Here is a 15,656-nt window from a genome sequence, read left to right on the forward strand (position 1 = left end):
GTATGAATGGCGCTTCTAGTGCAAGAGGTCGAGGTGTTCAACAAGGGCCTAGAGGTAGAGGACATGGACATTTTCCCCAGAACGCGCGTTCCTTCCCGCCTCAGAATTCAATGAATAGGTTTGATCAGCAGAATAAGGTGTCTGTTAGAACAACTCAGTACTATGCTGATGACTACTATGCAGAAGATGAGAATATGGAAGGTAATGATTGCTAGGACAGCCGTAGACAAAGAGAGGGAGTTGTTTCAGTTCCAGTAGATCAGAGTGGGCCTTACGTTGAGGTGATTACATCAGGTGTGTCAGAGCCTTTTCTGTTGGATACTGGTGCTACAAAGAGTTCTATTATGCACTCTAAACTCCCTGGCGCACCTTTGTCTGGCGAAACGAATGTTTCAGTAGGTTTTTCTGGCGCCCCGGTTAGAAACCCGGTTTCTAGCCCTATGTCCCTTTCCGTTGGACTTTGCGAATTCGAAGCACCCCTTATTCTGACAACAGGTTGTGGTGAAAATTTGTTAGGATTGGATCTGTTGAAAAGATTGTATGCAACCTTGTACTGTTCTCCTTCAGGAGTACAACTTACACTGGGTAAGAAAGTGGTTTCTCCGATGTATTTATCAAAGGATAAACTTCCGACAGAATTGTCATCTCTTTCTGAAGTTCTTTGGGCTACTGGTCCTAATGATGTGGGTCTTTTGGAAATACCACCATATGTTGTGACATTGAAAGCCAATGTTAAAATGCCACGCATTCCCCAATACAAAATCTCTAGTGAAGGTGAAAAAGCGTTGCTAGCGATCATTTATGATTTGATTGAAAAGGATGTAATTGAAGAGACACGAGGCAACGTTTGCAATAGTCCTGTTTTGCCTGTTTTAAAGCGTACCGATCCTTCTCAGCCACCTATTTACAGATTTGTGATTGATCTTAGAGAAGTGAATAAAATAGTTGTGCCACAATTTCCAGTTGTCCCTGATATCACTGCCCTATTGACTATGATTCCAGCTTCCGCGACTTGGTTTTCGGTGATTGACTTGAAGAATGCGTTCTTCAGCATCCCGATTGCCGAAGAGAGTAGGGATATTTTCGGCTTCAGTTTAGGAGGTCGAAGCTTCCGCTTCAAACGCGCTCCCCAGGGCTACTATGAAAGTCCATCGATATATAGTCAAGCTTTAAAAGCACAGCTTCATACAATTGTTTTACCTGATGGCGCTACCCTTATTCAGTACGTTGATGATTTGCTCGTCGCTGCAGATACTGAGGAAATATGTAAAAACGCAACATTGTCATTGTTGCATCATTTGTCTGATTTGCATCACAAAGTGTCCCTTTCCAAATTGCAATATTGTCGACAAGAAGTGACCTACCTAGGTCATCTCTTATCGAAGGAGGGAAGGAAACTGACCTCAGAAAGAATTCGGGCAATTGCAAAATTGGGTGTGCCAAGAACACAGAGAGAAGTGCGTGCTTTCTTGGGTATTACATCATATTGCAGACAATGGATACCGAATTTTTCTTTGCTGGTCAAACCGTTGGTAGCTTTAACTTGTAAAGATACACCGAATCCCCTTCCATGGTCTGAAGATTGTCAGAAAAGTTTTTCCGAATTGCGCAATGCATTATGTTCGGCTCCTGTGTTGGGTACCCCCGACTACAGTAAGCCCTTTACATTGTATGTCCACGAGAAAGAAGGTTGTGCACTGTCAGTGTTGACACAGTTGTTCAGAGACAAACAGCGATCATGCGCATATTTTTCGTCGACTTTGGACCCGGTAGCTAAAGCATTGCCGAGTTGCTTGAGAGCGACTGCGGAAGCAGCTGTTTCTATTCGACAGTCTGCTGGTCTAGTGATGAATAATACATTGATTGTGATGGTTCCACATGCAGTAGACACGTTGTTAAACAGGACCAAGACACAACACTTAACTAGTGCTCGATTGTCAGGTTACGAGTTGACACTGTTAGCGAGTCATGTACACATAAAAAGATGCAACACGCTTAACCCAGCTACGTTGTTGCCGATTGAAACAGAGTTAGATACTTCTGACAGCATGATTGTTTCCTCAGAACAGAAGAAGAAACGAAAGGGAGAATAGATCTTAAAGACACTCCTCTTGTGAAGTGTGATGGTACCTTATGGGTGGATGGTTCATGCTTCAAGCTTCCCAATGGAGATACGACTGCGGCATATGCTGTTACGACTTTGCATACGATTGTTGAAGCTGCACGTATCCCACATAATTCAGCTCAAGCAGCAGAATTGATTGCACTTACACGAGCGTGTGTGTTGTCGAAAGGAATGAAAGTGACCATCTATACTGACAGTCAGTATGCATTCGGTGTGGCCCATAGTTTTGGACGATTGTGGAAGAACGTGGGTTCCTGACTTCGCATGGAGCTAAGATTCAACATGGACAGTTGGTGAATGAACTTCTCGAGTCACTTACTTTGCCCTTGCAAGTTGCGATTGTGAAATGCAGTGCACACAAGAAAGTGACTGATGATGTTGGTCGTGGAAATGCATTTGCTGACGAAGTCTCAAAAGAAACAGCAAGGGATGTGATGAGTCGAATGTATGTTGCAGGCCTAGCAAGATGGATTGGTGACGTTGGAATGTGTGAAGACGCGATAGAGAGTGTAAAGTCTATTCAAGCTGAAGCTACAGAGAAAGAGTTGAGTGTGTGAAGAGAAAGTACAGGTAAAATGGATGCAAATGATTGTTGGGTTGAATTGTCAGAGCATCAGCGATGGTTGTTACCCGATGCGTATGTGCTTGCAGTGGTTACGATGGCCCATGGAATGGCTCATATCAGTGTGAAAGGGATTTGTAAGTTGTTGGCTCCAGTATGGCAAAATGCTGGAATTCCTAAGTGTGCAGAGAATGTGGTCAAGAATTGTATGGTGTGTCTGAAATACAATCCTGGTAGGGGAACCCCAACTCCAGCTGGTCATTTTGCGCCTCCAACGTATCCGTTCGAGGTTTTGCAGCTAGATTTTATCCACATGGAAAGGTGCAACAACTTGAAATACGTACTCGTTGTTGTATGTGCCTTTTCAAAATGGATAGAAGCATATCCCCTGAAGGACAACACTGCCTTATGCACAGCTAAAGCCCTTGTCAAAGAATTCTTCCCTAGATTTGGAATGCCGAGAATGGTCTGGAGTGACAATGGGAGTGAATTTGTGGGTCGAGTGATGAAGAAAGTATGCGAAGGGCTAGGCATCCAACAAAAATTCCACGCTGCAAATCACCCCAAATCAGCTGGACTAGTAGAATGTTACAATGGCACGTTGAAGCTAAAATTGGCCAAAATTCAAGCGAGCTCTGGTCTTAAATGGCCTGACGCTCTGCCTTTAGCACTCCTATCAACCAGAATGACTGTGCATTCGCGAGTGAGATTTAGTCCGTATGAAATTGTGTTCGGCCGCCCGGCCAACATATGGGGAGTGCCAAGGCCGAAAAATTTAGTGAGATCGAACACCCTGTACTGCTTGACTATTTGTACGAATTGACGGCTAAATTGCGTCTTTTACACCAACAGGTTCACGATACTCTGCCTCAGGTCTCTGACGCTCCAGGACATCTGATCGATCCTGGATCCTGGGTGCTGGTCAAGAATTTCCAGCGAACAAAGAATGACCAGCCCCGGTGGACCGGCCCTCATCTAGTTCTTCTCTCAACAAGATCAGCTGTTCGAGTGGAGGGGAAGAAAAACTGGATCCACGGCGTACATTGCAAGAGGGTTCCTTTGCCTCTGCCGTACGACCGGTGGGTCCAGGAGGGTATTGCTGACTCAGGAACTGAAACTGTGCTGCGATTTCTGCCTTTCAGTGATGCACGTGTAAAAGGAACAATTACTGAAAAAGAAAGTGACAATCTCTTGCAAGAAGCTGTGCCACCATCAAATCGATTGGACACTACAGAGCCTGAACTCCTGTTTCAAAACCAGACAGTATCTGGGAAACAACGCTATAATCTGAGGCCGAGAACTATGGACAAATACATTTTTTTCCTTTTCTTTGATACATTTTGAAAGTGCAGCTCTCTCATCTGAAAAACTTTTTTATTTTTGTTTTTCGAACCACCATCCGGGTTCCGCTGTAGGGTCGCGGTTGCCCAAGTCTTTGGGGTGCAGCTGAAGACGTTAGGTCGACAGTTCTGGTTGGTCTAAGGGAGTTGCCCTGGACTGACAGAAGCATTCCTTAGCATAGAACACCCTACCATCGCGAGCAGCATTTTAGAGAGGATGGAGTTTTTCGAGATGGAGAGACCTGCCAAAACAATGAACTTTAAAGCCAGAATGTGTAAAATGATGACCACGAAACGCTTTTTGATACTATGCATTTTTATGTTGTTCAGTGTTATGATGTTTTTTATAGGATATGTTTTATCCTTTTTTTGAGTGACATTTGCACCCACTTCATCGCCCATACCTCCTCCTACCACTATTTCCTCACATTCTTTTCAACCTCTCCCTGAACATGAATCCGCTAGAAGATTAGAGTTTATTAATAACTCCTTCGTTCAACTTTTGCACCATCACCAACTAGTAGTGAACACGACTAACTGTTGGGTGTGCGGTCTTATGCCTCACACAACGGATAAAGGTATCCCTTATCTGGTTCTGCCTTTCAGCCACAATGGTTCCGTGTGGGCATACAGAACAATGTTCATCTACGCACATGAGACCTACACCCTACGTTCTGTGACAGACAATCCTAAGAATAGTGCTCTAGTCAAGGGCATAGCAGATATGATTAAGAAAGATATCTCCTATGAGACTATCCCGAGAGATGAGACACTAGTATATGTAGGATGGAACGTGACCGGATATGGAGCTACTCTGAGCGAGAAACAGCAAGCTAAGAGATCCCAGAGCTAAGTTAGGGAAGAGTATCTGCACTGAGACATATGTTTTTGCGTCTCAGACTTCACCTCCGTTCTTAGCAGCTAAGGGTACCTATTTCATCTGCCATGATAGAGCCTATACATGGTTGCCCCCTGACTTTTCGGGCATATGCTTTGTTTCGTTACTGCTGCCTCCCACCTACACAGCGGCGGCAGATTACCATAAGACAAGGATAGTTAGAGGTGTCTTCAGTGAAGAGGACACTGCAGAACAAGAATTTGGAGACTTCGTGAGGGGTTTTATGCCGTTCTGGGGACCCATGGTTAACAGCAGGAACATAAGGCAATTGACAAGGGTGGTTGAATCCACCGTGGTTGAAACTGCCGGTGCCCTTAGTAACTTGACTGCTGAACTCCAGTCGGATCGTCTTATGACCCTTCAGAACAGGGTCGCGCTAGACGTCATACTTGCAGACCGAGGTGGGGTATGTAGGGTGATCCAATCGAGTTGCTGTGTTTTCATTCCAGATAACGCTCCAACAGTGTACCAGGCCATCTCCAAACTGCATAAGATTTCCGAATCTATTCATGTAGACAAAGGAGATTGGTCGTTAATGGGATGGTTCTGGGAACTGGTATCCGGCTGGGGATGGAAAATTCTGATGGTCATTGGGATGGTCTTAGCAGTCCTTTTCCTGTTCTGTCTGTGCGTACAATGTGCTCCTGCTATATGTGGCCTCTGTGCTACATCATGTGTAAGGAAACCTGTATCGAGGGACGAGCTAAGTAATAGGATGATGCTACAGCAACATCTCAATGACTTTACGAATATAGACCTGGACTCAGATTAGCATGAGTATAGGTTATTTGCCTATGTAAGGGCAAAAGGAGGGTCTGTGGTACTGAAAATTCTGGACCCGTGTTATAAACATCGTCATATCATAACGATTTTGATATCAGAAGACCGAGAATGGCTAGTACACTATGCACAAACATTTTCGTCATATTCGAGTGACGATTTCACCTTGAAATCGTAGTTTTCGTCCTGAACCCTCGGGTTCCATTTTGTGTACGGCAGCCATTTTGTGAGTTGCCCTCACATAGGCCAATGACTAAGGCCAAACCGGACTCTGAAGGACACGTACACCTTTGCTGACTTCTCTATGACCTGGGCAAGCTGACTCCACTGCCCAAGGCCAAAATTGTTCGGTCAGTTCCTCTCCCAGTGGCCGGGGGAGATAGTATCAGGGCACAACATTCTTTAAAGCTTTCATCACACACGGACCACACCTAATCTTGCACGCACCTGTCCCTGTTTCCTACTTTATGACCTGCTTTACGAGGAGGAGGTGCCCGTTTTTATTGCGGTCCGTCGATATCTGATGAAAATACTGGGCCTTGCCGGATAATTGATTGTGGGCTGAACAAACTAAAATGTGGGCTTGTCATCATGACTCTGCTTTTCCTTTGTAGTGAAAATATGTGAATGGTCAATTGTAAACTAAAGAATGTTTGCCTGAAGCATAATATTTTGTATAAAAAGAGAAGGCTGGTTTTGTAAGATTGAGCAGTCTCCTGAGAATATACACCGTGTTGTACTTCTAGGACGCCTGTTACTTGGTTGCTGCCAATAAACTCGATCTTTGACTTCACCTAGAAGACTCTGTGTTTCTGTAGTCTGAAACAGGAAGGACCCGAAGTATTAGGGTGTTGTCCCTGGCACCGCTGGGTTACCGGTTCAGTACCGGTTCCGAAAAAACCCAGTACTTCAACTCTCTGTGACCAGGTAAGCAAAATTCTCCAGCAACTAATTATATTAAAAGAATATCTTGTTATCCTTAGTGTCAGGAATACTAACTAAAGTCTTCTATATTTATGTTTACAGGAACTTACCATTCAGGTACCCAAACACAGAAAAAGGCAGATCCTCAGAGACGACAGAACATTACTAAGGTAGATGCTCCTTACCTCATAATTAAATAATTATCTTTAGGTGCAAAAGCACAGTTAACGTACTGATGGCGGATTTTCTTTAGTTTAGTCTCTTTAGGTGAACTATAGGAAAACTGGAGCAGGAGCTGTCTCCAAAACAAGAAGCGGAGTGGAGTCCAGAGGGCAGGAGCACTGTCAAGGACACTGCCTAGCTCAAGTCAGAAGAAAAAGGAGAGCAGGAAGCAGGAGCCAAGCCGAAGACACAGGCGAGCTTGTGACAGAAGAAGGAGGAGAGCAGGAAGAATGAGCCACGCCAAAGACTGTGCCGAGTACGCGACGGAAGGAGGAGAGGACACTGAGAGCCTGCGAGGGAACAGAACAACCCCACAAGAGAACTTGTAGGAAACCCAAAATCAGAATTTCAAACCCCCAGAATGGTAGAATGCGAAGTTCTCTATTGGGGGAGCAGGTGAGTCCTATACTCCTCCCCTGCCTATTCCCGCCCATTACTGAAGGTGGGATCAACAGGCTCGACAGTGCCTTGGTAAATGGATGAGTGCAAGGGTAGTACTAGAGTGATTGAATGTGTGCATGTGTAGGGCATTGGTGAATGGGTAGTATGTGAGTGAATGCATGGGTGCAATGGTAGTTCCAGGGTGAAAGGATGAGTGCATTGGTAGTGCATGAGTGAATGGAGAATGCAACAGTAGAGCCTGGTTCAACAGATGACTTCATGAGAAGTGCCTGAGTGAATGAAAGTTTGCATAGATACAACCTGAGTGAATGGATGAGTGCAAAGGTAGTGACTGGATGATTGGATGTATGCAGGGGTAGTGCTTGGCTAAACAGATGAATGCATAGGTAGTGCCTGTCAAACTCTTACCTATGTTTCCACAGGAACGACAAGCAAGATGCAAACGCCCAACTTATCCTTGTCACCTTGTGCCCAACAGTATCAAAACGCCATTAGTGAACCGAGGAAGAGGGGATAAAAAATGATTAAACAAAAGAATCATTCCACGAAGTCTCTTCTCAAACTTAAGGTTAGTCATTCAGGAAGTTTACTAAATTTAAAAACAAAAGTACATTGAGTATATTATACAATAAAGAAAAGGAATCAGTAGTGTTTTAACGATGTTTGGTTTCCCCCCTAACTGAATTAATGCTCTCTTCCTATCTGTAGCAAATTAAGCCATCTTGTAAAACAATTGCTATAATTAGCTAAGGTTAAAGAACAAAGAGCAATGAAATCTGGGCCCCAAAAGAAAATGACAATGATATGTCTTGAGGCTGTGAAATGGTACCCACCTAAATTAAGCGGGGAGGCACTCTCTGTGACCAGGTAAGCAAAATTCTCCAGCAACTAATTATATTAAAAGAATATCTTGTTATCCTTAGTGTCAGGAATACTAACTAAAGTCTTCTATATTTATATTTACAGGAACTTACCATTCTGGTACCCAAACACAGAAAAAGGCAGATCCTCAGAGACGACAGAACATTACTAAGGTAGATGCTCCTTACCTCATAATTAAATAATTATCTTTAGGTGCAAAAGCACAGTTAACGTACTGATGGCGGATTTTCTTTAGTTTTTTCTCTTTAGATGAATTATAGGAAAACTGGAGCAGGAGTCTCCAAAACAAGAAGCGGAGTGGAGTCCACAGGGCAAGAGCACTGTCAAGGACACTGCCTAGCTGAAGTCAGAAGAAAAAGGAGACCAGGAAGCAGGAGCAAAGCCGAAGACACAGGCGAGCTTGTGACAGAAGAAGGAGGAGAGCAGGAAGAATGAGCCACGCCAAAGACTATGCCGAAAAGTGACGAAAGTAGGAGAGGACACTGAGAGCCTGCGAGGGAACAGAACAACCCCACAAGAGAACTTGTAGGAAACCCGGAAGCAGAATAGCAAACCCCCAGAATGCTAGAATGTGAAATTCTCTATTGGGGGAGCAGGTGAGTCCTATACTCCTCCCCTGCCTATTCCCGCCCATTACTGAAGGTGGGATCAACAGGCTCGACAGTGCCTTGGTAAATGGATGAGTGCAAGGGTAGTACCAGAGTGATTGAATGTGTGCCTTGGTTAATGGGTAGTATGTGAGTGAATGCATGGGTGCAATGGTAGTTCCAGGGTGAAAGGATTAGTGCATTGGTAGTGCATGAGTGAATGGAGAGATGCAACACTAGAGCCTGGTTCAACGGATGACTTCATGAGTAGTGCCTGAGTGAATGAAAGTTTGCATAGATACACCCTGAGTGAATGGATGAGTGCAAAGGTAGTGACTGGATGATTGGATGTATGCCGGGGTAGTGCTTGGCTAAACAGATGAATGCATAGGCAGTGCCTGTCAAACTCTTACCTATGTTTCCACAGGAACGACAAGCAAGATGCAAACGCCCAACTTATCCTTGTCACCTTGTGCCCAACAGTATCAAAACGCCATTAGTGAACCGAGGAAGAGGGGATAAAAAATGATTAAACAAAAGAATCATTCCACGAAGTCTCTTCTCAAACTTAAGGTTAGTCATTCAGGAAGTTTACTAAATGTAAAAACAAAAGTACATTGAGTATATTATACAATAAAGAAAAGGAATCAGTAGTGTTTTAACGATGTTTGGTTTTCCCCCCTACCTGAATTAATGCTCTCTTCCTATCTGTAGCAAATTAAAACAATTTCTATAATTAGCTAAGGTTAAAGAACAAAGAGCAATGAAATCTGGGCCCCAAAAGAAAATTACAATGATATGTCTTGAGGCTGTGAAATGGTACCCACCTAAATTAAGTGGGGAGGCACTCTCTGTGACCAGGTAAGCAAAATTCTCCAGCAACTAATTATATTAAAAGAATATCTTGTTATCCTTAGTGTCAGGAATACTAACTAAAGTCTTCTATATTTATATTTACAGGAACTTACAATTCAGGTACCCAAAAAACAGAAAAAGGCAGATCCTCGGAGACAACAGAACATTACTAAGGTAGATGCTCCTTACCTCATAATTAAATAATTATCTTTAGGTGCAAAAGCACAGTTAACGTACTGATGGCGGGTTTTCTTTAGTTTTTTCTCTTTAGATGAACTATAGGAAAACTGGAGCAGGAGCTGTCTCCAAAACAAGAAGCGGAGTGGAGTCCAGAGGGCAGGAGCACTGTCAAGGACACTGCCTAGCTCAAGTCAGAAGAAAAAGGAGAACAGGAAGCAGGAGCCAAGCCGAAGACACAGGCGAGCTTGCGACAGAAGAAAAAGGAGAGCAGGAAGAATGAGCCACGCCAAAGACTATGCCGAGTACGCAACGGAAGGAGGAGAGGACACTGAGAGCCTGCGATGGAACAGAACAACCCCACAAGAGAACTTGTAGGAAACCCCAAAGCAGAATAGCAAACCCCCAGAATGCTAGAATGCGAAGTTCTCTACTGGGGGAACAGGTGAGTCCTATACTCCTCCCCTGCCTATTCCCGCCCATTACTGAAGGTGGAATCAACAGGCTCGACAGTGCCTGGGTAAATGGATGAGTGCAAGGGTAGTACCAGAGTGATTGAATGTGTGCATGTATAGTGCCTTGGTGATGGGTAGTATGTGAGTGAATGCATTGGTGCAATGGTAGTGCCAGGGTGAAAGGATGAGTGCATTGGTAGTGCATGAGTGAATGGAGGGATGCAACAGTAGAGCCTGGTTCAATGGGTGACTTCATGAGTAGTGCCTGAGTGAATGAAAGTTTGCATTGATACACCCTGAGTGAATGGATGAGTGCAAAGGTAGTGACTGGATGATTGGATGTATGCAGGGGTAGTGCTTGGCTAAACAGATGAATGCACAGGTAGTGCCTGTCAAACTATTACCTATGTTTCCACAGGAACGACAAGCAAGATGTAAACGCCCAACTTATCCTTGTCACCTTGTGCCCAACAGTATCAAAACTCAATTAGTGAACCGAGGAAGAGGGGATAAAAAATGATTAAACAAAAGAATCATTCCACGAAGTCTCTTCTCAAACTTAAGGTTAGTCATTCAGGAAGTTTACTACATTTAAAAACAAAAGTACATTGAGTATATTATACAATAAAGAAAAGGAATCAGTAGTGTTTTAACGATGTTTGGTTTTCCCCCCTGAATTAATGCTCTCTTCCTATCTGTAGCAAATTAAGCCATCTTGTAAAACAATTGCTATAATTAGCTAAGGTTAAAGAACAAAGAGCAATGAAATCTGGGCCCCAAAAGAAAATGACAATGATATGTCTTGAGGCTGTAAAATGGTACCCACCTAAATTAAGCGGGGAGGCACTCTCTGCGACCAGGTAAGCAAAATTCTCCAGCAACTAATTATATTAAAAGAATATCTTGTTATCCTTAGTGTCAGGAATACTAACTAAAGTCTTCTATATTTATATTTACAGGAACTTACCATTCAGGTACCCAAACACAAAAAAAGGCAGATCCTCAGAGACGACAGAACATTACTAAGGTAGATGCTCCTTACCTCATAATTAAATAATTATCTTTAGGTGCAAAAGCACAGTTAACATACTGATGGCGGATTTTCTTTAGTTTTTTCTCTTTAGATGAATTATAGGAAAACTGGAGCAGGAGTCTCCAAAACAAGAAGCGGAGTGGAGTCCAGAGGGCAGGAGCACTGTCAAGGACACTGCCTAGCTGAAGTCAGAAGAAAAAGGAGACCAGGAAGCAGGAGCAAAGCCGAAGACACAGGCGAGCTTGTGACAGAAGAAGGAGGAGAGCAGGAAGAATGAGCCACGCCAAAGACTATGCCGAAAAGTGACGAAAGTAGGAGAGGACACTGAGAGCCTGCGAGGGAACAGAACAACCCCACAAGAGAAGTTGTAGGAAACCCGGAAGCAGAATAGCAAACCCCCAGAATGCTAGAATGCGAAGTTCTCTATTGGGGGAGCAGGTGAGTCCTATACTCCTCCCCTGCCTATTCCCGCCCATTACTGAAGGTGGGATCAACAGGCTCGACAGTGCCTTGGTAAATGGATGAGTGCAAGGGTAGTACCAGAGTGATTGAATGTGTGCCTTGGTTAATGGGTAGTATGCGAGTGAATGCATGGGTGCAATGGTAGTTCCAGGGTGAAAGGATTAGTGCATTGGTAGTGCATGAGTGAATGGAGAGATGCAACACTAGAGCCTGGTTCAACGGATGACTTCATGAGTAGTGCCTGAGTGAATGAAAGTTTGCATAGATACACCCTGAGTGAATGGATGAGTGCAAAGGTAGTGACTGGATGATTGGATACATGCCGGGGTAGTGCTTGGCTAAACAGATGAATGCATAGGCAGTGCCTGTCAAACTCTTACCTATGTTTCCACAGGAACGACAAGCAAGATGCAAACGCCCAACTTATCCTTGTCACCTTGTGCCCAACAGTATCAAAACGCCATTAGTGAACCGAGGAAGAGGGGATAAAAAATGATTAAACAAAAGAATCATTCCACGAAGTCTCTTCTCAAACTTAAGGTTAGTCATTAAGGAAGTTTACTAAATGTAAAAACAAAAGTACATTGAGTATATTATACAATAAAGAAAAGGAATCAGTAGTGTTTTAACGATGTTTGGTTTTCCCCCCTACCTGAATTAATGCTCTCTTCCTATCTGTAGCAAATTAAAACAATTTCTATAATTAGCTAAGGTTAAAGAACAAAGAGCAATGAAATCTGGGCCCCAAAAGAAAATTACAATGATATGTCTTGAGGCTGTGAAATGGTACCCACCTAAATTAAGTGGGGAGGCACTCTCTGTGACCAGGTAAGCAAAATTCTCCAGCAACTAATTATATTAAAAGAATATCTTGTTATCCTTAGTGTCAGGAATACTAACTAAAGTCTTCTATATTTATATTTACAGGAACTTACCATTCAGGTACCCAAAAAACAGAAAAAGGCAGATCCTCAGAGACAACAGAACATTACTAAGGTAGATGCTCCTTACCTCATAATTAAATAATTATCTTTAGGTGCAAAAGCACAGTTAACGTACTGATGGCGGGTTTTCTTTAGTTTTTTCTCTTTAGATGAACTATAGGAAAACTGGAGCAGGAGCTGTCTCCAAAACAAGAAGCGGAGTGGAGTCCAGAGGGCAGGAGCACTGTCAAGGACACTGCCTAGCTCAAGTCAGAAGAAAAAGGAGAACAGGAAGCAGGAGCCAAGCCGAAGATACAGGCGAGCTTGCGACAGAAGAAAAAGGAGAGCAGGAAGAATGAGCCACGCCAAAGACTATGCCGAGTACGCAACGGAAGGAGGAGAGGACACTGAGAGCCTGCGATGGAACAGAACAACCCCACAAGAGAACTTGTAGGAAACCCCGAAGCAGAATAGCAAACCCCCAGAATGCTAGAATGCGAAGTTCTCTACTGGGGGAACAGGTGAGTCCTATACTCCTCCCCTGCCTATTCCCGCCCATTACTGAAGGTGGGATCAACAGGCTCGACAGTGCCTGGGTAAATGGATGAGTGCAAGGGTAGTACCAGAGTGATTGAATGTGTGCATGTATAGTGCCTTGGTGATGGGTAGTATGTGAGTGAATGCATTGGTGCAATGGTAGTGCCAGGGTGAAAGGATGAGTGCATTGGTAGTGCATGAGTGAATGGAGGGATGCAATAGTAGAGCCTGGTTCAACGGATGACTTCATGAGTAGTGCCTGTGTGAATGAAAGTTTGCATTGAAACACCCTGAGTGAATGGATGAGTGCAAAGGTAGTGACTGGATTATTGGATGTATGCAGGGGTAGTGCTTGGCTAAACAGATGAATGCATAGGTAGTGCCTGTCAAACTATTACCTATGTTTCCACAGGAATGACAAGCAAGATGTAAACGCCCAACTTATCCTTGTCACCTTGTGCCCAACAGTATCAAAACTCAATTAGTGAACCGAGGAAGAGGGGATAAAAAATGATTAAACAAAAGAATCATTCCAAGAAGTCTCTTCTCAAACTTAAGGTTAGTCATTCAGGAAGTTTACTAAATGTAAAAACAAAAGTACATTGAGTATATTACACAATAAAGGAAAGGAATCAGTAGTGTTTTAACGATGTTTGGTTTCCCCCCCTACCTGAATTAATCCTCTCTTTCCTATCTGTAGCAAATTAAGTCATCTTGTAAAACAATTGCTATAATTAGCTAAGGTTAAAGAACAAAGAGCTATGAAATCTGGGCCCCAAAAGAAAATGACAATGATATGTCTTGAGGCTGTGAAATGGTACCCACCTAAATTAAGCGGGGAGGCACTCTCTGTGACCAGGTAAGCAAAATTCTCCAGCAACTAATTATATTAAAAGAATATCTTGTTATCCTTAGTGTCAGGAATACTAACTAAAGTCTTCTATATTTATATTTACAGGAACTTACCATTCAGGTACTCAAACACAGAAAAAGGCAGATCCTCAGAGATGACAGAACATTACTAAGGTAGATGCTTCTTACCTCATAATTAAATAATTATCTTTAGGTGCAAAAGCACAAATAACGTACTGATGGCGGATTTTCTTTAGGTTTTTGTCTTTAGGTGAACTATAGGAAAACTGGAGCAGGAGCTGTCTCCAAAAAAAGAAGCGGAGTGGAGTCCAGAGGGCAGGAGCACTATCAAGGACACTGCCTAGCTCAAGTCAGAAGAAAAAGGAGACCAGGAAGCAGGAGCCAAGCCGAAGACACAGGCCAGCTTGTGACAGAAGAAGGAGGAGAGCAGGAAGAATGAGCCACGCCAAAGACTATGCCGAGTACGCGACGGAAGGAGGAGAGGAAACTGAGAGCCTGCGAGGGAACAGAACAGCCCCACAAGAGAACTTGTAGGAAACCCGGAAGCACAATAGCAAACCCCCCAGAATGCAAGAATGCGAAGTTTTCTATTGGGGGAGCAGGTGAGTCCTATACTCCTCCCCTGCCTATTCCCGCCCATTACTGAAGGTGGAATCAACCAGCTCGACAGTGCCTGGGTAAATGGATGAGTGCAAGGGTAGTACCAGAGTGATTGAATGTGTGCATGTGTAGTGCCTTGGTGAATGGGTAGTATGTGAGTGAATGCATTGGTGCAATGGTAGTGCCAGGGTGAAAGGATGAGTGCATTGGTAGTGCATGAGTGAATGGAGGGATGCAACAGTAGAGCCTGGTTCAACGGATGACTTCATGAGTAGTGCCTGAGTGAATGAAAGTTTGCATAGATACACCCTGAGTGAATGGATGAGTGCAAAGGTAGTGACTGGATGATTGGATGTATGCAGGGGTAGTGCTTGGCTAAACAGATGAATGCATAGGGAGTGCCTGTCAAACTCTTACCTATGTTTCCACAGGAACGACAAGCAAGATGCAAACGCCCAACTTATCCTTGTCACCTTGTGTCCAACAGTATCAAAACGCCATTAGTGAATCGAGGAAGAGGGGATAAAAAATGATTAAACAAAAGAATCATTCCACGAAGTCTCTTTTCAAACTTAAGGTTAGTCATTCAGGAAGTTTACTAAATGTAAAAACAAAAGTACATTGAGTATATTATACAATAAAGAAAAGGAATCAGTAGTGTTTTAACGATGTTTGGTTTTCCCCCCTGAATTAATCCTCTCTTCCTATCTGTAGCAAATTAAGCCATCTTGTAAAACAATTTCTATAATTATCTAGGGTTAAAGAACAAAGAGCAATGAAATCTGGGCCCTAAAAGAAAATGAAAATGATATGTCTTGAGGCTGTGAAATGGAACCCACATAAATTAAGCGGGGAGGCACTCTCTGTGACCAGGTAAGCAAAATTTTCCAGCAACTAATTATCTTAAAAGAATATCTTGTTATCCTTAGTGTCAGGAATACTAACTAAAGTCTTCTATATTTATATTTACAGGAACTTACCATTCAGGTACCCAAACACAGAAAAAGGCAGATCCTCAG

This window comes from Lissotriton helveticus, chromosome 8 (genome assembly GCF_964261635.1).
Source record: "Lissotriton helveticus chromosome 8, aLisHel1.1, whole genome shotgun sequence".
NCBI lineage: Eukaryota > Metazoa > Chordata > Amphibia > Caudata > Salamandridae > Lissotriton > Lissotriton helveticus.